The 10,992-nt window shown below is 41.9% G+C and overlaps 1 long non-coding RNA gene across 1 annotated transcript; it reads right to left on the reverse strand.

Moving 5' to 3' along the window:
- Positions 1–515: 515 nt before the first annotated feature.
- On the reverse strand, positions 516–1,603 carry LOC131235138 (uncharacterized). The gene is made up of 2 exons (XR_009165958.1): positions 1,212–1,603; positions 516–759 (listed from the first exon to the last, which is right to left on the reverse strand). It is a non-coding gene; the product is annotated as an uncharacterized LOC131235138 (long non-coding RNA).
- Between the last annotated feature and the right edge of the window lie 9,389 nt (positions 1,604–10,992).

A 10,992-nucleotide genomic window follows, 5' to 3' on the forward strand; every position in this document is an offset into this window, starting at 1 on the left:
CCAATCCGTCCATCAGATGCATCACCTCATATTACCTCCAGGTGCCGGAAATCATCCTGATCCAATACTTAAGAGAGCAACAACATGGAAAAATGTGAGAGGGGATGCCCATCCCTGATTTACAGAGGGGATCACCTGAATATAGAAACAGCTTGATTTTCAGCATGCACCTTAATCCCGACCAGGTGAAGAAGGGTCTGAATGGTCCGGATTCATATACAAACACAATGGGCCATTCACCCAAATCAAGGGTGGGCATTCCCTCTCAACTTGTTCCCTCTAATGTGATCCACCTGATTAAGGATCAGCCTGATTTTAGATCCTGCGCGTACAATGCAATGCAGCATCTGATGTATGAGTTGGATTTTATTCACACGTCATGTGGGCCCCACATCTGTCCAGTAGCAAAGTAGCTAATGATGGTACCAGTACCACTGGAGCACACCCCATTTCTGAGTGCATGTATATCAAACATCACATTCTGCCAGAGTATCAAATAACTCACTTAAGCAAAATTACAGAGGAAGGAGGATTCATTCTGAAATACTAGATACAATATTCTTTCCTGGATTGTTAGGAGAGAGCGATTTTTGGGGAATTCAGAAAAATCTACCTATGAGATTCATTACTCCTCTTCCAGAACTGTTTCCACTCCTCGTCCAGAAGGACTCAACAGTTCAGATTGACTCCTCGCTTCTTCCTCTTTGATCAGCTTTTCCATGTCTCTCATTCGAGTCGTCGCCACATTGGCAACAAGAACTGGCGGCCAGCAGAAATTTTTTTTAAAAAAATAAAATCAGGAAAAAATGAAAAATAAGCAAAATGAGAAATGCAAAAGAGGAATGTGAAACCATCACATACAGCAGTTGTATGTGAGCTTTCACGTACAGACATCTCCTTCCCGACAACGCGCCGAATGTGTAGAACATCCGATCCGTGCAAGAGGTGGGCCACACCATGATGATCATTGATTCTAATGTTGGGCCCCGCTCGATGAGTGGATCGCCCTGGTTTTCGCACCACGTGAGCATCATGGCATGGCCCACCTTTTTCACGGATGGGATGTGCTGAATATGTGCTGCGTTGGCGGGAAAGAAAGAAGTTCAAATGCAAGCGTTGTATGTGGTCATTACTCGTTAGGGTTTGGAAAAAGATGCAGAGGCGTACGTTAACATGGTAGGGGGAGAAGGGTGGACAGTACGCCTACTCACCTGCAGCGGTTCCGATTGCCCACAGCCAGAGAATGGCGACGCCTGGGCTCTTCCCTCCCAACATCACCACCGCCAATCCCTGTTTACGGTACTGATGCTCTCAAACAACGGCCTGTCATTGTATGTAGGGTTTGCTAGCCGGACCCGAATCCGATGCAACACCTGCTGTAGGAAGGGCGTGCATTTCCCGAGCAGTGTGGGCCCCATGATGATGCCTGTGTGACATCCGATCCGTCTCTCAGTTGAAAAACTTCATTTTCACTGTCCATATCATAAATCCAAATCTTAATTGGACCACAATATGGGATTATAGGGATGTCAGTGGGTCGGGTCATTGAGTACCCGTTCCCGAGTTAACTGTTTGGATCCACCGGGTCCTTTGAGGTCCGCACTGAGTAGGGCTGAAAGTCCGGTGGCTTGGGACAGGTTAGTGCTCAACGCTAGCCCAACCCAAGGTTCCTATACCTCAACTCTAACCCAACCCAACCTCGGGTTGGGAATTCTCAACCCAAGCCCAACCCAAGCAGGCTCAGTCAGATTGGTATGGTGGATACATGCTAACATTTTCGTTATTATGTTAGTCTATTATCTTCGTCTATTTTTTTTATCTATGATTTTATTAATTATATATATAGTTATTTATCGTGAAGAACTTTTTTTTTCTAAATAGATAAGCTAAAATATAGAACAACTAATCCTTTAGGAGTCATGTTGTGTAGCATGGAATCTATTTGGAAGAGAGAAATTCGGTGTATCTTGTTAGCTTGAGTCATCAAAAATGTCGTGGACCATTGAGACCTGATGGCACTACAATTTCCTATATCTTCAATATAGACAATACACATTCGATTATAATTTATAAGTAACTTATGTATCGATCGGGTTTGGGTTGGGTCGGACAACCCGAGACCTCAACCCGAGCCCGACCCAAGTTTTATCGGGTTGGCGTTTGTATAGCCCAAGCCTAAGACTGGACCCAATACATCCTGCTCGAGCCCAACCCAATGTCAGATCGGTCGGGTTGAACCCGCTCAACTTTCAGCCCTAGTACTGAGTAGCAATCAGATCCGATTAGCTCTGGTGGCAATGGGCTGTCTGGCCCAGCTCTGGGCCAAGCTTCGACCTACTAGGTTGACCTAGTGGGCCATGCTTTAGCCTCTCATGCATGGCCAAGGTCCGAGTCTAACTCGAGCACAAGTCCGGCCACCCTCCTTGGAGCAAGATTTAGGTTGTAACTTAGGCAATCATACGAAAATGCCCTTGGAACCTTAAATAGGTTGGGTTGAGTTGGGTCAGGTCAGGTCAGGTCAGGTTTAATAAGGTTAATGGGCTAACCCTTCCCAAACCTAACCCGCTGGAAAGCTTGACAAACTAGCTTGGCCCAATTATAGTGCTACCTGACACCCAGCAAGTCTTCATTGGCACTCGGAAGAAGGGCTATCAATGGGGTGGGTTGGCCCGTTAGGCTGGGCTTGGGCTCCATACAAGCTCGTTTCTCAATTAGGCTAAGTTTAGACTGTGTAGACTGTGTACAATAGCCTACACGACAAAGCCTAGCAATTGGTGTCCACAATGGCAAATTTGTAATATACATAATATATAAAAAAAACCTCATTTACCACTTCTCTAACCAACACCATAAAAAACCTCATTTACCACTTCTCTAACCAACACCATCTCTCTCTCTCTCTCTCTCTCTCTCTCTCTCTCTCTCTCTCTCTCTCTCTCTCTCTCTCTCTCCATTCCAATAGATCATTCCTCAGGCTCACACTAGTACAAAATTTCAGGCCAGATTTGGATTCCTGTATTTTGGCTTGTCACAAGTGTTGGGGGCCTTATACAAAACCTTAGGATTTAACCTCTCAAAACAAACCAGAATTATGGGATAATAAAGCAATCGAGTAAATTAAAGCACAAACCACATGACACAAGAGATTTTTACGTGGAAAACCCTCAAAGAGGTAAAAACTATGGGACCTCGTCCAGATCAACAATCCACTATGAAGTAGAACGTTACAATCTTCTTCACTCACGCAGGAGTAGATAAACAATAAGAGAATAGAAGAAAAACGGAGATATCTTACCGATTACGAGGACGTGAAAGCGCTGAGATATAGTAGATAACCTTTACGAGCATAACCTTCCTTCCACAAGCTTCCTCTCTCTCTTTCTCTCTCTCTCTCTCTCACACCTTTGATAGCCCTAAACCCTTTAGCAAACCCTTGCAAAGCTTTAGAAAACCCTCTTGCATTACCTAGAAAAGCCCTAGGCACCCCTATTTATAGTTTAGGAAACTCCCTTCTGCATCCTGTTGCGAAAGGCCTCAGATTTCTGCAGTCCGCACAAGATCCGGACTCAAATCTGCGTAAGCTCGACTGGTCGAGCCGAGTCCTCGACCGGTCGAGCGGCCCACTCGACCGGTCGAGCACCTCCCTCGACTAGTCGAGCACCCCAGAGAAAAATCATCAGATGGTCGCTGGACTTTGAGTCGAGCCCCACTCGACCAGTCCAGCACCACCCACGACCGGTCGAGTAGTGCGATGATTCCACTATTTGTAGCATCCGAACCGCACCACATCTCCTCTGACCTGAGGAGGAAAACCCCATCAAATCTCTCCCTTCCCGACTCAGGAGGAATTCACCTTCTTCAAGCCAGTCTGGTTTCTACAAACCTCAAACTTGCCCTTGAGCAAAGCCTTGGTCATCATGTCTGACCCATTATCGTTCGTGTGGACCTTCTCAAGCTGTAACACCTTCTGTTCCAAAGTATCCCTGATCCAGTGATACCGAATCTCTATGTGCTTTGACTTGGAGTGATGACTTGGATTCTTGCTCAAGTGTATAGCACTTTGACTATCGCAATTGACCACGTGCTGCTTCTGCTTCAGGTTAAGTTCCTGTAGAAACCTCTTCATCCAAAGCATTTCTTTACATGCCTCTGTGACTGCAATGTACTCGGCCTCTGTCGTCGACAATGCTAAACCTTCTATAGCTTGCTCTGCCAAGAAACCGCTCCCCCTGTAAACTTGAACATGAACCCAATGTAGACTTCCTAAAGTTTATGTCGCCTGGCATATCTGCATCTGTGTAGCCCTCTAATATAGGTTTTCCATCACCATAGCATAGGTTCAACCTGGATGAGCCTCTTAGATACCGCAGTATCTACTTCACCATATCATAGGTATGGTTCTTATGCAAAGATCTCATCTCCTCTTACATAGCTCTCAACCACTCCCCCTTATGCTCATCAACTAGGGCCTCAAAATAATCTTCTGGCTCTTCCCCATCAGTCAGCATAATGTACTTATGTGGCGAGTACCTCTTAGATGGTTGTTTGTCCCTAGATGACCTCCTCACCTGTGGCTCAATAGGTGGATCAAGTGGGGGTTGCTCCCCTGATCCATCTTTTGTAGAAACTCCCTCGTCCTCTAGCTCACCTGAACTAGGCTGGTTCTTCTCTGGCTTACCAACGTCTTCTATACACTGATCTTCAAAGAAAACCACATCTCTGCTCCTGACGAGCTTCTTCTCGGTCGGATCCCATAATCTGTAACCAAATTTTTCATCACCATACCCCAAGAACACACATTGCCTGATCTTCATGTCGAGCTTGGACCTCTCGTCCTTTGGTACGTGAACGGATGCCTTGCATCCAAACATCCTGAGATGACTGTACGATGGATCCTATCCAGTCTACATCTTCTCAGGTACTTTTCCATTCAATGGGGCTGATGGAGACCTATTTATCAGATGCACTGTTGTGTGCATTGCTTCTCCCCAGAACGTCTTGGGCAACTTCGCATGAGATGACATGCATCTAATTCTCTCAACAATTGTGAGATTCATTCGCTCAGCTACACCATTATACTAGGGGGTCTTGGGAACTGTTTGTTCATGCCGTATACCCAGGGACTTACAGTACTCATGAAAGTTGCCAATGTATTTACCACCATTGTCAATATGGATGCACTTTAATGATCTACCTGTCTCTCTTGACCATAGCATGAAATAATTTAAACACACCAAAGACCTCGTCCTTGGATTTCAAAGCATAAACCCAAAACCTTCTAGATGCATCATCTATAGAAGTGATAAGATACAATGCCCCACCCAAGGTTTTTATCCTCATAGGACCACAAACATCAGAATAAACCAAATCTAATACATGCACTTATTAATATGAGAAGTAGATTTAACAATGAAGCTCTATGTTGTTTCCCTGATAAACAATCAATACAGGTTTTGAGAGGTATACATGTCACGTCTGAAAGGAGCCGCTTCCTCGCTAGTAGCTGAAGCCCTTTTTCACTCATGTGGCCTAGACGCTTGTGCCACATGTCAATAGCTGAATCTTCCGCTGCGTTTAACCCACCCTTGCACACACTGACACTTGCTTTGTAAAGGGTGCAACACTTTTTTCCTTTGGCTACCATTAATGAACCCTTGATGAGCTTCCAGCGCCAACCAGTAAACCGGCTTTCATAGCCATCATCATCCAACCTTCCTGTTGACATCAAGTTGAAGCGAAGGTCTAGAATGTGCCTCACATCCCTGAGAACCAATGTGCAGCTCATATTGGTTTTCACACAAATATTACCGACCCCTACGATCTTCGATATGCCAGAAATTTCCATCTTTATAGTCCTATAGTCACCTGACTTGTAGCTTGTGAAAAAGTCCTTACATTGAGTCGCATGAAAAGAGGCACCTGAGTTAATCACCCAGTCAGTGTCCTGACTCGTAGCCGTGAGACAAACATCATGATCTACTAAAAGAATAACTAAAACATCGTCATGTGAAGCAATCGCAGTGGAATCTAATTCATCTTCCTTCTCCTTTCCTTTTCCTTTCTTGTCGTTCTTATTCTTACGACATTTATGATTATAGTGGCTCTTCTTATCACAATTCCAGCATTCAACATCTTTTCTAGTACTCAACTTGCCTCTTGATTTATTTCAGGCCTTCTCGTTCTTCTTGTTCTTTCCTCTCCCTCGTTCCTATGTCACAAGGGTCTCTTGCTAAGTAGACCCCTGAGACTTCCTCCTTGTCTCCTCATTAAAGAGACAACTGGTTACCTGATCCATGGATACCTTTCCGTCTGGTGCGGAGTTACTTAGAGACACCACCAATGTCTTCCAACTGTCAGGCAATGAACTAAGCAATAGCAAAGCTTGCAATTCATCATCCACGACCATCTTCATAGCAAAGAGCTGGTTCACTATATTGTTGACCTCATTCATGTGCTCAGCCACAGAACCACCATCTGTGAACTTGAAATTCACAAGTCATCTTATCATGAAGATTTTATTACCGGTTGTCTTCCTCTCATACAGCCCTTCCAATTTCAGCCATAGGTTAACGGCCGAAGTCTCCATAGACACATGGTGAAATACAGAATCATCCAGTCATTGTCTAATAAACCCCACCGCCTTCCGGTCCAACTTCTTCCAATTATCATCAGACATATCCTTGGATTTTGCTAATATGCCTAAAATTGGAGAATATAAGTCCTTGCAATAAAGTAAGTCCTCCATCTTAGCCTTTCATATGGTCCAGTTAGAACCATTGAGGCTGATCATCCTTGATGAACCACCTTCCATAATTCAAAACCGATCTCACTCCATTCAATGAACTTTAGCTCTGATACTACTTTGTTGGGCGGCTTGCACAAAACCTTAGGATCTAGCCTCCCAAACTAAACCAGAATTATGAGATAATAAAGCAATGAAATAAATCAAAGCACAAACCACACGACACAAGAGATTTTTACGTGAAAAACCCTCAAAGAGGTAAAAACCACAAGACCTCACCCAGATCAACAATCTACTATGAAGTAGAACGTTACAACCTTCTTTACTCACGTAGGAGTGGATAAATAATAAGAGAATAAAAGAAAAACGGAGAATTCTCACCGATTACAAAGACGTGGAAGCGCTGAGATATAGTAGATCACCTCTAAGAGCATAATCTCCCTTCCACAAGCTTCCTCTCTTTCTTTCTCTCTCTCTCACACCTTTAATAGCCCGAAACCCTTTAACAAACCTTTACAAAGCTTAAGAAACCCTCTTGCATTGCCTAGAACAGCCCTAGGCACCCCTATTTATAGTTGAGGAAACTCCTTTCCGCACCTCTTGCGAAACCGCCTCCAATTTCCATAGTTTGCACAAGATTCGCACTTAAATCTGCGTAAGCTCGACTGGTCGAGCACTGTTCACTCAACTGGTTGAGCCGGCCCTCGACTGGTCGAGCACTATTCACTCGACTGGTTGAGCCGGCCCTCGACTGGTCGAGCACTGTTCACTGAGCTCGCTGGACTTTGAGTCGAGTAACCCTCGACTGGTCAAGCGACCTTCGACTGATCGAGCACTGTTCACTCAACTGGTCGAGCAGTGCGATGATTCCACTGTTTGCAGCATCCAAACCGCACCACATCTCCTCTGACTTGAGGAGAAAAACCCCATCAACAAGTATATCGTGGTGGTGGTACTTTACTAGCAGATGATGTCTCCAATAAGGAAACCTCTCCTTTTTTGCTCTTCTAATTAGCCTCCTATAAGGAGATATCTCTCCTTTCAACTTGAGTCTGTCTTTGCCTCTGTTCTTTTCATTCGTATGTACGGTCATGTATAGGGAAGCCTAATTTGTGTTACTTGTCACCAGTTCACTCCAACAATCTATATTAAGGAGGGATATAAAAGAAATTAAGGTATTTAATTCTATTTTTTGATATTTATTTTCTAAGTATTTTTTGTGATGTTGGTGAGGAGAGAAGTCTTGTATTTTGCTTCTCTTATTTTTAAGACAAAGAAAGCTTCGTATTATTGTTATATAGAGTAGACATATTGTTGAACTACATAAATCCTTATGCAAGACTCTTATATCTTGTTTTGATTTAATCCTTTTGACTTTTATTTAGTCATTTTCCTTTGTATTTTGGCCACATCGATGCTAATCACGTGCAAACATTTTTTCGCAACAAGACATGCTCATGCCTGAGCTTATTTTGAGCAATGCTAGCTGAGCTTCGACAAAGTCTGCCCTAGTCCTAACCTAGCCTTTTGACACCCGACTTTGAGGATACCATAATCTATAACGCCCTATGTTTTCGGAACCCAAGTATATGACTTCTTTTCTAAAAACCCGATTGTTAACCTCTAAAGATACAAATTCTACGTGTGTGTATGTATGTATTCTTCTTTTCAAAGTGAGCATTTAGGCGGAAAAGGAACAAATCAAGAATAAATGGAATCTTCATATATATTCAAATATATGAGCGATTGCCCATAATAACTTATATAAATCAATGTCTCTACGCTTAACAAATACAAGAGTTACATAATTTAATACATGAGAAATAATAAAATGCATATAAACTTGAGCCGTAAGATCATGCAACTTCTCTTAGCAGATACAACCATGCATCTCTGATAATTGTACTCTGCTCTTTATCAATCTAGATATGAATATCTTTTAAGTCACCTGTACTACCTGTACGGTTATATATTCGATGAATGAGTGGTCAACTCAGAGTGAATTCCCCTCAAGATTATACACCGCCGCATTAGATAAGCATACTTATAAACAAAAAGGTATTCGAAACAATACACAATGCAGTCTTATTGAATGTATGGATGCGTGAATGCACATTAACCAAGGATGCTCATCCAGTTGGCTTTTGAACAAAACTCATGCATATGGCCGGTCACCAGCGAAAGTATATCATACGTGCATAGTGCTAAGCTCATTGAAAGTGGGCTGATAGTTAGTGGTTTGGGAGCTAGCAAAATGATACCACAACTAAATCTTATAGGCACGTGCTACAGAATCCAGAATTAGCCATCATCGCCTGTATGCTATGAATGCATAATTGGCTTATTCGTTATTATTCCATTTACAACCAGCCAGTTTAATAAAGCTTAAAGGTCACTATAGGGTGTTTATACTCAGCGTAGGCTGACAGCTCGGACACAGTGTCCTATGACCACCATCCCCGGCTCATGAGATTACCACCTTAGGATGTTTAATGGAAATACATCGACTAGTGGTCAATCATAGTTCAACATATGGAACTTACCATCACATGGTTATGTAGAAATAAATCATCGAAGCCACATAGGGCAAATACTAAGTCGAATCCACATAGGGCAAATAATAAATCGAAATCATATAGGGAAAATATCAAATCGAAGCCGCATAAGGCAAATATCAAATCGATGCGATAAAAAGACCATCTTCAAAAGCCACGCAGACACAATAACCCATAGATGGTAGGCACACTTCAATATCCACATCATTCAAAGTAACCACTAGATCGAGGGCCTATTATAAACACAATTAGTCAAGTTACATCCCAAGTATGGATGTACATTTATAAGTGGGGTTTCTCACTGATTGATGTACTAGTTTAAGTTCCATAAGCAATCCACAAGTAATCCACAAGCATGAGAAAATATGCAGGATAAATATTGAGCATGTAATCTAGCATTCAATTCCAACAACTAGCACATGTAGTTATAAGATAAAGATATCGATTATCAACCGAAATTAAAATAAAAACTATCACTTAAGCTAATGGAAAAATGGAAAGCTCAAGGGGAAGAAATCATCACCTTACGAGTCAAATCGCTTACTAATGTTCTTAGGGAGTGCGTGTGCCCTTAGAATTAAATCTTACCATGAATTATAAAATTATATGGTTAGATTCAAGTTTTATATGCTTTCTACGGTTAGGATCATAACCTATGGTTTAGGTCACTTAGATTTAGGGTTTTATCCACTAACCTAATTTTAAGCTTGGGTTTAGAGTTTGAAATCTAATTCATAAAATTAATTTATAATAATATTAAGAATGAAGTAATTATAAGTAATAATTGTCAGTTAACACCAACAACACTAATCTTATAATCAATAATCTACTAATGACAAAATAAGAATAACATTAATAATGATAAATTTTAATATCTAATAGTAACAATCAAGTAGTAGAATTAATAGCGTCTAATAATAATTTCTAACAATAGTAAAATAATGACAATTTGATTTTGACAATCCAAATGTATAAAAATTGGAAGTTGGCATACCTGCGTTGACTGGTTTGCAGGACTAGTCCGATCCCATGAGAAGGCCTGGACTGCCAAAGCGTGCTGGACCAAACTGACCCTGACTCGGTCCCGACTCAACTCCTTGACTCGGTCGAGTCGTGCTAGTGCGGCAACGCACCCACTCACTCACTCTTTTTCCTCTCTTCTTTGTTCCTTTCTCTTTCTTTTCTCTCACTCCTCCTCTCCCTTTATTGGAACTCCAGCCATGCTTGGACCAGTCCCAAGCCTGACTCGACCCATCTGGACTTGTTTCCAGCCAAGTTAACTCGGTTTGGCTAGGACGGTCCCCTGCCCTTTCTTTTCTTCTTCCTTCTTTACTTCTCTCTCTCTCTCTCTCTCTCTGTTTCTATAATGCCCCGTGTTTTCAGACCTGAGTATATGACTCGTTTTCCAAAAACTTGAGTGTTAACTTATAAAGAGCCGACTTCCATACACACACACATATATATACATATATATATATATATATATATATATATATATATATATATATTCTTTCAAAGTTAGCAGTTTAACGTAGAATGGACAAATCAACATAAAGAAAAATTTGTAATTTTACTTAGGATATCCAAGAGGCTGCCCAAATGCCTTGTACAAAACAATGTCTCTAAAATTAATAAATACAAATTTTACATAATTTAATACATGAGAAATGATAGGATGCATGTAAATTTGAGCTG

This window comes from Magnolia sinica, chromosome 19 (genome assembly GCF_029962835.1).
Source record: "Magnolia sinica isolate HGM2019 chromosome 19, MsV1, whole genome shotgun sequence".
Lineage (NCBI taxonomy): Eukaryota > Viridiplantae > Streptophyta > Magnoliopsida > Magnoliales > Magnoliaceae > Magnolia > Magnolia sinica.